The sequence below is a fragment of the Gopherus evgoodei genome, chromosome 3, assembly GCF_007399415.2.
Source record: "Gopherus evgoodei ecotype Sinaloan lineage chromosome 3, rGopEvg1_v1.p, whole genome shotgun sequence".
Lineage (NCBI taxonomy): Eukaryota > Metazoa > Chordata > Testudines > Testudinidae > Gopherus > Gopherus evgoodei.
In genome coordinates, this window is record NC_044324.1 from 30547420 (window position 1) to 30560501 (window position 13082).

At 47.6% G+C, this 13082-nt stretch overlaps 1 protein-coding gene across 15 annotated transcripts in view; it reads left to right on the forward strand.

Moving 5' to 3' along the window:
* Positions 1-13082, forward strand: part of PUM2 (pumilio RNA binding family member 2) — a 144165-nt gene that overhangs the window by 94352 nt on the left and 36731 nt on the right. The window lies entirely within an intron of this gene.

Below are 13082 nucleotides of genomic sequence, written 5' to 3' on the forward strand. Positions count from 1 at the left end.
TACTCTGAAGAGCTTGCATTTCAGTTGGGACAAGATGCAACTAATTGGTATAACACACAATTGGAAGGAATAGGGAAGGGAGTAAGAATAAAGAACATGCCATTACTTTGACTCCCTGTGTGCATAACTTAATCAGCCATTTTAAACATTTGTCTAAGTTATAGGATATAGATAATAGCTATCATAAGTTTCCAATATCCATTTGTTTTTCCGTCGACAGTTTCCATAGATATAATGGTAGAGATGGGTCTTGAGGAATTTGAAAGAGGACATTATGGTGGGATGAGTGGGCCATTCTTAAAAGACAGCATGGAAGAAAACACAAAGATGGTTGTGGCAGAAGGTTGCAGCAGTGGCAAAGTGACAGGCAACTAGATTACGAAGAAATGACTGAGTAGTGAAAGACAAGAAGGTTGAATTTGATGTGAGGAAAGAAGAGCTAGTTTAGAGGTTAAAAGGATGTTGGATTACATGGTCAGAACAACAAATGAGTTGGAAGTTGGGATAGGTGAATCAATAGCTTTGGACAGGATGGTCAGGGATAGAACCCCATGCTCTGGGTGTCCCTCAGCCTCTGTTTGCCAGAAGCTGGGACTGGACAATGGGATGATAACTGCCCTATTCTTTTCTTACTGTCTGAAGTGTCTGTCAGAGGAATTGGTCTGAGCCAGTATGGCCATTCTTATGACAGGAGCAAAAAGAAGAGAAGGTTGCAGTAATCAAGAACAGGGATGAGGAGGGCCTGGTTGAGCATTTTAGCTTAGAATGCAGAAACAAAAGGGTGGATCTTGGAGAAGGCAGCAGCAACAAGATTTAGACATATCCTAGATGCGTAGATCAAAGTTGAAAGCGTGGAATCTAAAATGACCTCCAGATTATGAGAGAATGCAGGGTGATGTTGTGAACAGTGATTGAGAAAGGAGAAGTGGTGGAGATTTAGGAGGGAAGACAAGTCAGATTTAATGATGTTAAATTTAAATTGACAGTAAGACATCCAGGAGGAGATGATAGGTTTTGGTATGGGACTGGATGGAAGGAGACAGAACAATAGATTTTTCCTGTTGTGCGTGTAAAGATTGCAATTGAAGCTATGTAATCAACTAGAGAAATGATGTAGAGAGAGGAGGGAGTAGACCTAGGCAGAGCACTGTAGCTTCTCTGATTAGAGTGGGAGAGGAAAGGATGAGTAACGCCATAAAAAATGCTGACAAAATTACTAGATGGGGGAGAAATGGAAGATGGAGTTACAAAAAACAAGAGAACAGATTTCAAGAAAGGGGGAGGGGGTAGGATCAGTGCTTTCAAAAGCATAATGGAAAGTGATGAAGACTAAGGATGAAGCAGAAACCATGAGCTTCAGGTAAAAAGTCTTTGGCCTTTGTGAAAGCAGTTCCAGTGGAATGGAGAGCGGGTAAGCCAGACTGCAGGGGAATCAGAGGGTGCAGAGGAACTTGAGGCAGCAGTTGTAGATGACACTTCTTTGTTCAGAGGATTAAAGATGGTGTTAGAGAAGCAGCTTTTATTTTACAGATGAGGAAACAACAGTATGCTTGCATTGTGAAGGCAGTGCGCTGGGAGTGAGGGGGTCTAGTTGAGGAGAAAGATGAGTAGGCGCAACAAAGATTCTGATGTGAGAGAGCATGTGGTCACTGGAACAGGTCAGGAGAGAGGTTAGAGGAAGAGAACAGGCAAGGAACCACAGATCTGTGACAGGAGGAGGGAGAGAAGTGATAGGTGGGAGGCCATGTTGAATCTTATCACCTGCTCTCTGGCCTAAGTCTGCAAGGTCCTGTGTGAAGAGGGAAGGGGGCCTGGGAGGGTTAGTTTGAATCCTCTTTCTGTGAGGTTTCATTTTTCACTGATGAAATCTGATGCAGGGTGGTCTTGATGTCAAGGCAGGAGAGAATACAGTTTACATAGTGTCTCATTCTAAGGTTCTAAATGTACTTAACAGGATCTTCTTAGCAATTTAGTCACTGAGGCCCTGTTCCTTATGTTTGAGGAGATTGAGTGGTAATGCTGAGAACTTTTATTGGTGGAGATCATTTATGCATCACAAAAATTGAGGGGGTGGTGCTAACTGCCAGCGGATCTCAAGTAGGTCCCTAGTCCAGGCCTTGCTCAGGAAACAGTCTCTTGACACTAATCCCCTAACCAATTATCGCTCATGAGCAAACTGCCAGAGGTCGTGGATAAGATAGGTTTCAGAGTAGTAGCTGTGTTAGTCTATATCCGTAAAAAGAACAGAAGTACTTGTGGCACCTTAGAGACTAACAAATTTATTTGAGCATAAGCTTTCATGGGCTTACAGCCAACTTCATCGGATGCATAAAATGGAACATATAAGAAGTGTGTGTGTGTGTACACACACATATATATATTACACACACACATACAGAAAAGATGCCATACCAGCTCTAAGAGGCTAATTAATTAAGATGACCTGTTATCAGGAAAAAAACGTCTTTGAGTGCTTGCTCATATCGATTCCAATTAGGTGTGTGCGTGCTGCGTGCACGTTCGTCGGAAGATTTTTACCCTAGCAACACTCGGTGGGTCGGCTGGGTCACCCCCTGGAGTGGCGCCATTATGGCACCGGATATATACCCTTGCCGACCCAATGGCCCTTCAGTTCCTTCTTACCGCCCGTGACGGTCATTGGAACTGTGGAGCACGGCTTTGCTGATCTCCACATCCCTAGCTACTCGTAGTTCTTTGCTGTTTATTGTGTGTATAGTTCGAGTTCTTGTAGTTATAGTTAGTATTAGTTGTTGTGTTTATAGTTAGTGTATATAGTTTAAGGGGGGATCGGGGATTAGCCCCCTTTCCTCCACCATGGTACGGTCCCATGCCCAACGCACTGGGATTCAAACCGTGCTCGGCGTGCCAAAAGCCGATGCCAATAGGGGATCCCCACGACTCCTGCCTCAAGTGCCTAGGGGAATCCCACCTTACCAATAAGTGCCACATCTGCAAGTCATTTAAACCAAGGACGAAGAAGGAGCGGGACTTTCGATTGAAACAGCTCCTCATGGACTTGGCACTTAGTCCTGCAGCGTCGGTACTGAGCACCCAACAGACTGCTTCTGTAAGGAGCGCCTCTTCGGCCCTGGACCACTCCGGTACTGAGAAGGAGCTCTGGCACCGACCTCTACCAGCACCGACATCTGCTCGGCACCGCTCCCTGTCCCCGAGACCCAGGAAGCCACCTAGCGCTCCAGCTGCTTCAGCTCCACAGAAGGAGAGCGTTCTTCGAAGATGGTTTGTCCGGCACCATCCTCTGCTGCGGCACCGTCGACTGTGGTACCGCTGATTGCGGCTCCACTGAGTGCAGCACCGTCGATTCCGGTCCCACAAGGGCCGTTGAGTCCGGTGCCTGACAGCTCCCCGGCTCATGCTGTGGTTGAGCTTGCCTCCCTTCTACACGGAGACCTTCTCCATGGTAAGGGAGCTCATCGCCATGATGGAGTCGACACGGCCTCAACCCCTGGCACCGCTGGTGCGGGTCATACAATCCATCGGAAAACCGGCCCTGGTAAGGCCACCTTCCGTTGAGCCAACAGAGAGGCGTCATTCAAGATCACGGTCTCACAGACACTCTCGATCACGCCGTTCCCAGTCCCAGCACCGCTCTTCATCACGGTACCGTTCACACTCACGGCACCGTTCGGCATCTCATTCGCCGACTGGATACTCCCGGTACCGATGTGACTTATAGGACTGCCTTCGGCACCGTGTATCCTGCAGTCGCTCTAGACGAAGGGACTCGAGATCTCAGTCGACCTTCCGGCACCACTACGGTAGAAGGCCCCGGTCTCGCTCGTGGTACCATTATAGCTCCCGGTACCACTCCCCAGTACCGCCCCGGGATCGAGCATCCAGAACAATGGCACCCTCCCAGGGTCTGTCGGCACCACCGTGGCCATCGAGACACACATCAGTGTCATCGCAGGCTGGTAGTGCATCCTATCCTCAGGAGCATGACTCTGACGTCCCCAGCCATATATTCCCAGAGAGCCAGAGCCACGAGCAAGGGCCTCATCACTGGTCCTTCTGGACACCGTGAACATACCACCAGGTCCAAGGTGCTCCATCAGTGGCTCCACAGTCGGCCTCGTCAGAACACCGAATACCAGAGGCGACAGTAAGCCCCCTCCTCCCCCCATGGGCACGGATGAGGCTCTGATACCATCTGCAGACACCCAGGTTCCACCTGACACAGATGATGCTCCTCAAGTGCAGGAGCCCCCACAGGACTCCCTGGTCCCGGGCCTCTCTTCCTCCTCCTCGCCTGACGAGGCGGTGATGGGAACATCCTCCTCAGGCCCTCCACCAATTGATCTCAGGACCCATCAAGACCTTTTGAGACGAGTGGCTCAGAATATGAACTTACAGGTGAAGGAGGTCCCTGAAATAGAGGACCCTGTCGTGGACATCCTATCGGCTGATGCACCTACTAGAGTGGCTCTTCCATTTATCCACACCATACAGGTTAATGCGGATACCATTTGGCAGTCCTCAGCCTTGATTCCACCTCCAGCAAGGGGAGTAGAGAGAAAATATATGGTCCCCTCAAAGGGGTATGAATATTTCTACAGTCACCCACCTCCTTGCTCTTTAGTGGTGCAATCGGTGAACGAGAGGGAGCGTCATGTCCAGCAAGCCCGGCTCCTAAGTCAAAGGAGGCTAGACGCATGGACCTCCTAGGCCGCAAAATATACTCGGCCGGGGACCTCCAACTTAGGGTGGCAAACCAACAAGCCCGCCTAAGTAGATATAACTTTAACACGTGGGTGTCCTTGGGAAATTTACGGAGCTTCTTCCCTAGGAATCCTGTCAATAATTTACGGCCCTACTTGAGGAGCAAGAACCTCCCTCCAAGCCTCTCTGGATGCAGCAGACTGTGCAGCCAAAACTGTGGCGTCAGGAGTGACGATGAGGCGTATCTCCTGGCTCCAGGTATCAGACCTTCCCCCTGAATTACAACAAACTATTCAGGATTTGCCCTTCGAAGGCCAGGGCCTGTTCTCAGATAAAACTGACCCCAGATTGCAAAGTCTGAAGGACAATCGTGTTATAATGCGCTTGCTGGGTATGCACACGCCAGTGACCCAACGCAGGACCTTCCGGCCCCAGCCACACCACCCTAATGCCCCGTCTAGGCCGCGTCAGGACTTTAGCAGAAGGTGTGGTAGAGGGAATCGTCGGAGACAGTCTGGCCCTCAAGGAGGTCAAAATCAGGCACCCCCTAAACCACCAGCGGGGCCCAAGCAGAACTTTTGATGGGATGCCCGAAGGCGGCCCACTAGTTGCTCTACCAGATCCTTCTCCTCCCTTTTTCAACCGCCTCTCACAATTCCTCCCTGCCTGGTCCCAGCTAACTTCAGATCGTTGGGTCCTGCGCACGGTGGAAGTGGGATACTACCTCCAGTTTGTTTCAACCCTGCCTTCCCACCCTCCCTCCCCGTCCCTCTTCAGGGACCCCTCTCACGAGCAATTCCTCTTACAAGAGATCCAGTCGCTCCTAGCCATGGGAGCCATAGAGAAGGTGCCAAAAGACATGAGGGGCAAGGAGTTTTATTCCCGCTACCTCCTAATCCCCAAGGCAAAGGGAGGTCTGTGACTGATCCTAGACCTGTGAGAGCTCAACCAATTCATGATAAAGCTGAAGTTCCACATGGTAACCCTGGGGACCATTATCCCGTTCCTGGATCCGGGAGACTGGTATGCCACCCTCGATATGAAGGACGCGTATTTCCACATCGCAATTTACCCACCACACAGACGGTACCTCCGTTTTGTGGTCAACCATCAGCACTTTCAGTTCACTGTACTTTTGTTTGGCCTTTCTACGGCTCCGCCTGTGTTCACAAAATGCATGGCTGTAGTCGCCGCCTCCCTCCGGCGGCGTCAGGTACACATCTACCCGTATCTTGACAGTTGGCTCATTCAAGGGACTTTCCAGTTACAAGTGTCACAGCACCTGTGCATTGTCAACATCTCTTTGGGAGCCTAGGCCTGATGATCAACACAGAAGTCTACTCTGACACCCATGCAGAGAATAGACTTCATGGAAGCAGTTCTGGACTCCAATCTGGCCAGAGCCTGCCTCCCGCAGTCGCGTTTTCAAGCAATGGCTTCAGTTATTCGAGGTCTTCAAACCTTCCCGACAACGTCGGTGCTCACCTACCTCAGCCTACTAGGTCACATGGCCTCCTGCACCGTCATGACCAAGCACGGGAGGCTACGCCTCCGTCACTTTCAAACCTGGCTTGCTTCAGTATACCAACCACACAGAGACAGCCTGGACTCGGTGCTCACTATTCCCCGGAAGACTCTGGGCTCCCTAATGTGGTGGCTAAACCCCACTCTAGTCTGTGCAGGGATGCCATTCCACCCACCGCAACCCTCGATGGCCCTAACCACGGAAGTGTCATCTCTGGGTTGAAGTGCCCACCTCGAGGGCCTTCGCACTCAAGGCCTCTGTTCACCTCAAGAGCTGGCCTTGCACATCAATGTGCGGGAACTGAGAGTGGTCCGTCTAGCATGCCAGGTGTTTCGAGACCATCTCCTAGGCTGTTGTGTATCAGTGTTCACGGACAACACAACGGCCATGTTTTACATAAACAAGCAGGGTGGAGCACGCTCCTCTCTCCTTTGTCAAGAAGCCATCCACCTCTGGGACTTTTGCATAGCCCACTCGATCGATTTGGTAGCATCTTTTTTCTCCCAGGAGTCCAGAACACTCTGGCGGATCACCTCAGCAGATCTTTCCTGTCTCACGAGTGCTTGATTCATCCGGACGTCATCCATTCTGTTTTCCGGAAGTAGGGGTTTCCCCACATAGACCTCTTTGCCTCCCAAGAGAACAGGAAATGCCAGGTGTTCTGCTCCTTCCAGGGACACTCCCTGGGCTCCCTCTCAGACGCATTTCTGATCCCATGGAAGAGGCACCTACTCTATACGTTCCCACCGTTTCTGCTCGTCCACAGAGTCTTACTCAAGCGCCGCAGGGACAGTGCCCACCTGATCCTGATTGCTCCAGCGTGGCCGAGGCAGCACTGGTACACCATGTTGTTCGACCTCTCAGTGGCAGACCCGATTCCCCTGCCACTCTATCCGGATCTCATAACACAAGACTTCGGCAAGCTTCACCATCCGGACCTGCAGTCTCTTCATCTCACAGCATGGTTGCTGCATGGTTGAGCCAGTCTGAGTTGCGTTGCTCTGCCTCAGTCCAACAGGTCCTCTTGGGCAGTAAGAAGCCTTCCACTAGGATGACATATCTGGCCAAGTGGAAGCGTTTTTCTCCTGCCAGTGCGCTCAGTGTAACTCAGTCCCCAGGCAGGTGTCCGTTCCTACTGTCCTGGACTACCTCTGGTCCCTGAAAGAACAGAGCCTCATGGTCTCTTCCATAAAGGTGCATCTGGCAGCCATCTCCGTCTTTCACCCAGGGGAAAATGGCCAATCAATCTTCTCTCACCCCATAATTTCAAGGTTCCTCAAGGAATCGGAACATTTGTACCCTCAAGTCAGACTCCCGACCCCTACCTGGCATCTCAGCCTGGTGCTAGTCAAGCTTATGGGTGCTCCTTTCGAACCACTGGCCACCTGCTCGCTGCTGTACCTTTCCTGGAAGACAGCCTTCCTCGTCGCTATTACTTCGGCAAGACAAGTATCTGAGCTTCAGACCTTGACAGCGGACCCCCCCATATACGGTATTCCCTAAGAACAGTGTACAGCTGTGACCACACCCCTCCTTCCTCTCTAAAGTGGTGTCCGACTTTCATGTCAATCAAGACATCTTCCTCCCAGTCTTTTTCCTGAAGCCGCACCCATCACGTCGGGAACAACAGCTGCACACCCTGGACGTTCGCAGGGCTCTCGCCTTTTATATCGAGAGAACAAAACCCTTCCAAAGGTCACCTCAGCTCTTTGTAGCTGTGGCAGACCGGATGAAAGGCCTGCCGGTCTCATCCCAGCCAATTTCATCTTGGGTAACATCCTGCATCTGTACATGCTATGATTTGGCTCACGTGCCGGCTAGCCACCTCACGCCCATTCTACTTGGGCTCAAGCTTCATCTGCCACTTTCCTGGCCCATGTTCCCATCCAGGAAATATGTCGGGCAGCTACCTGGTCATCGATTCACACCTTTGCCTCACATTATGCATTAGTTCAACAGTCCAGAGATGATGCAGCATTTGTCTCAGCAGTTTTGCATTCTGCAATATCTCACTCCGACCCCACCGCCTAGGTAAGGCTTGGGAATCACCTAATTGGAATCGATATAAGCACTCGAAAAAGAAAAGACGGTTACTCACCTTTGTAACTGTTGTTCTTCGAGATGTGTTGCTCATATCCATTCCAAACCCGCCCGCTTTCCCCTCCGTCGGAGTAACCGGCAAGAAGGAACTGAAGGGTCATTGGGTCGGCATGGGTATATATCCAGCGCCGTAATGGCGCCACTCCAGGGGGTGACCCAGCCAACCCATCGACTGTTGCTAGGGTAAAAATCTTCCGACGAATGTGCACGTGGTGCGTGCACACCTAATTGGAATGGATATGAGCAACACATCTCGAAGAACAACAGTTACAAAGGAGAGTAGCCGTCTTTTTTGTAGTGATAATCAAGATGGTCAATTACAGTTGACACAGGTCATCTTAATTAATTGGCCTCTTAGAGTTGGTATGGCATCTTCTCTGTATGTGTATATATACTCCTTCTTATATGTTCCATTCTATGCATCCGATGAAGTGGGCTGTAGCCCACGAAAGCTTATGCTCAGATAAATTTGTTAGTCTCTTAAGGTGCCACAAGTACTCCTGTTTTTTTATGGGTAAGATAGTGACAAGCAAATACCAACAGCATCTGGAATCCTCCTGTTCCTTGGACATCTCCAGTCTGTTTTCATACCTGAACATGGTGCAGAAACAACACATCATGGTGGTCAACAGTTTTAGTGAATCTGAAATACAAAGTAGTTTTTGAGCTCTGATATTAACACGTTACCTTACTCCAAGTTTGTGTAAACATAGAACCTCCTTTCCCTGCACACTCCCCCCCAGCCCCTTGCTTGGGAAAAATACATATACAGGTATTGTGAGCCTGAAACCATCCAGAGAGCTGTGACTGTTTAGATGCTCATGTGGGGTATGTGTGCACAGCCTCAGCAGTCACCGCTTTAGATGTTTCTCTGTTATGGCATCACTTCAGGAGTATGGATATGCAAAGACAGTAGACTCAAATAAACAGAAGTACTGGTAAGTAACTTTTTCCCTTTCTAGTTCTGAAAAAATAGATTTATTGTGACATACCAGTAATCAATTAAAAATCCATCATGCTTGAATTTATTGGAAGACGTGTAAATAAAAGGGAGATAAAAATACTGGTAGTTGGATCATTATTACTAATGTTTGTAATAAGTGTGTATAGTAACAGATTGTAAGGAGTGTTTTTCTTCTGTTCATTTTATATCACTTATCTTTAATATTCTATTCTGCATTCTTTACAAAACTTCACTAAAGCTGAGTGCTGTCAGAAGCCTCACCCTTTTCTAGCATATGAAAGTAGCTGTCTTAGTGGTGAAGTCTGTGGCAGCACGGCACTTTTATATGTGGAGCTGGCAGTACAGGCTATAGTTAAGGTTGTCTAACACTTTACATTATGCAACCCTGTTTTCAGTTGCTTATAATTTTTGCCAAACTGTAGCTGTTCAGGCTTGAAATTTTCCATGCTCGGTGTTTGCCTCAAGTTGAATGTGTTTTAAATTTTCAGCAAAAACAATTCCACCAGTTCTGAGAATGAGGCTAGGGGGAAATGCATTGTTTTGCCAATGTTTCTGAAAAAAGTTTTACTACTGGTTAGTTGAAAAACTGTAGTGCTTCCGTGGCTTGAAATGGATGCAAAATTTGGCAGGAGGTACTTTCTGCTGCCCCCATGAAAATCTGACCAAACTTAATTGAATTATAGGCCTCTGAAAATTGCTGTTTGCACATGCCTAATGCAGGCTTGTAAGAGTTGGCATCAAAATTCTCCAAAGATTCCAGGGGCACTGAGCATGCACTAGTCCACAGCTAGGCACTGGAACTGAGAGCAGGGAGACTTTCCTATGCGTTCAGTGCTCACTCTGCTGTCATTGTGGAAGAGAAGGAGGAAGGAGCCTGACTGGAATGCATAAGGGGTGGGAACAGTAACATGCTGCAGGCAATGGGAGCAGAGATGGACACAGCAGAAGGGTTTAACCTCAGCAGCTCATTCCCCTCTATAGCCTTGAATTGAACCTAGGACTCTAGAGTGTCATCATTTTTCTGCTGTCTAGCCATTCACTGTGGGAACCCACTTGCAAAGTATCTCTCGTAAGAAGTCTGCTGGTAGCAGACTTATTCAGGGTTGCTCTTATAGCTCCAGTGGAGGTATATGCTGAAATCTGATCATCCTCATGGGGGTTGATGGGGTTCCACATGATGGAATTTGTTTTTTAGTTTGCTTTTTAAATGCCTAAGAAATGACATTTTTAAGAAAACTATCTCAAAAAAGTATCAAGGTTGCAAAGTCAAGCACTCGAATTAGGAAATCCAAAAATTAAGATTGCCTGTGCAACTTTATTCAGCTTCTTTATGCCATCTTCAATTTGCAGTCTTTACTTACATGCTCACACTGTTTTTTCCCACCACAGATTCTATGTTAATCAGTGCACAGGATGGACCTGCTCTGGGAATGAATTGAGGTTAGGGTGAATGTGGCTGTAGTCAATAGGATCCTTGTATTATTTTTGTTACGGAAGTTGAAAGGTGTGGAGTGAATGAAATGGGACTGCAGGAAGAGAGAGGATGATACTGTGATTAGGCAGTTGACTACCGTGCTGAAGATTAGGATTTTATCCCTGGTACTGCATGTTGTTGGTCAAGTGACTTAAACTGAACTTCACAGGTGGCCTCTAATTGTTTGTTCCTCATCTTCTGGGTACCTGACTTGAGATCCTGAGGTCAGATTTACAGAAGTGCTGAGCACTCACTAGTAAAGCTGAAGTTCGTTGGACCTGTGCTTTGAACATACCAGGAGTTGTAAAAATGTGAAGTACTCTGAAAAAATCAGGCCTTAGACATCTCACACTGAATATCCAACATTAGTGGACACATGACAGTGGGACCTCACTTCCCATGGGTGTTGTCAAGATAAATTCATTAATGTTTGTGAAGTACTCAGATACTACAGAGTGGAATATTGCAGAAATATCCATACACAGACTGCTGATTATGTGTGCAATGCAGAGTTTGGATGGGGGTATGTTAAGTAAAGCCTGAGACAACACATTTGATGAAAAGAATTAAAAACCTGAATGGCTACCCTTCTGAGGAACACCATCCATCCTGTGCACTGAATGAGACGGAGTTCCTGTGGAAATATAGTATGTGATCATGTAAATTAAGGTTGCACAGGTAAACTTAATTCTGGCATTTCTTAACTTTAAAGTGCTTGATTTTTTTTCAAACCTTTGCAATACTTTAGCATTATTTTAATGCAATAGTATATATCAGAGATGAGGTGCAACTGCCAGGTCTTGAGGCTTTAGACTTGCGGGAATGGGGGGGGTTTTAGGATTACAGCTCCATGGGAGGTGCCTGCCAGGGGTTTGGGCTGAAGTCCTGAACTCCTCCTCCCCACTGGGCAGAAGCCAGAGGTGGCATATTGCCCCCTTCTGATTTTTGCCAGTGTTTGCTGGCTGTGCTTGGTAATGTGGTGCCGTTGGGCCCCCTCCCTGCATGGCAGCCGACAAGCTGGGAGCTGTGGCCCTGGGGAGAACGTCCGCAAGCAGCTGGGAGCTGCAGGAAGAGATACTGCTTTTGCTACTGCCTTCCCTGAAAAGCTAAAGCAGAGGCCCCTCTCTGCAGCTCGCAGCTGTTTTGCCATTGCCTCTCCATGCAAAGCTAACATCTGGGAGCTGCAGACAGGTATCGTTGAGGGTAAAGGGTGGGGCATGCTGGGGGTTGTGACTCACTGTTGAGGGGGGTCTTTAAATTGTGCCCTTTCCCTCATTCTCAACAAGCATCAGTCATCTTTGGCAGAAGCCCTAGCACCTTCCCAGGGCAGAAGCCCTGAACTCTCCTCTGAGTCTGGTAGGTGGATTATGGGGGAGGGGAGCAGGAGGAGGCTCCGCAAGCCACACTTTAACTGTACAAGAGCCATAGTTTGGCCACCCCAGTTATATATATTTGAACTTGCTTGCCTGTAGGGAGAGCATACAGAATGATCACCTTGATTTTACTTGTTTAAATACATACCTAGATAAATCTAAGCAGTTGCTTTTATTTTTTGTCTTACCCTCTCCCTTTCTGGAATTTTATATCATTCCCTCCTTTTCCATTTCTGAGGCCTTTATTCTTATCAGGTACTTTGTAGTGGACACAAGTTTATCTATATCTGTATGTTCCTGTCCGTGCTTTTGTTTTGGTGAGAGAGAGAAAAAAAGAGGAGTTTACCTAGCCATGCTCTCCTTTTCGTGCCTCCTTTTTCTTCTTGCTTAGTCTCCTGTTGTGTGTCCCTTCCTCCTCTGTTCTGCTTTCATTTTGAGCCTGTTTTGTTTTCTCTCTCCCCTCACCCAACCCTCAAAATTCCAGAATGAAACTGACATAAACGTAATCAGTTTCATTTGTAGGACAAAATATTTTCTGTGAGTTTCAAAGTGAAACTGACTTAATTTTAATATTAGCACCTGTACTGCTGCAGGAATAGTCCTCTCCCAAAATATTTTTTGTGGGTTGATTTTAAATGTGTTTTTGCCTGGACATTCAAGAAACTCTCAATCCCACTCCTAATTTAACTTAAGTGGTGTGAATGTGTGTGGTCATGGGGGCGAGGGTTTTTATTTTTTTTTAAAGGTCTCTATATATTTACTTACACACAAATAATGGTAGAATGGGAGAAGTAGAAAATAAATTAAGTATAAGAAGAAATAGATTAGAAGTTCCACTCAACTATGGCAAATTATGTTGCTCTTTAAACCCTGGAATCAGAAACCTGCTTATTAACATTGAAAGTAAAAAATCGTGCTTCTAAACTTCAGTGTCACATAGGAAAA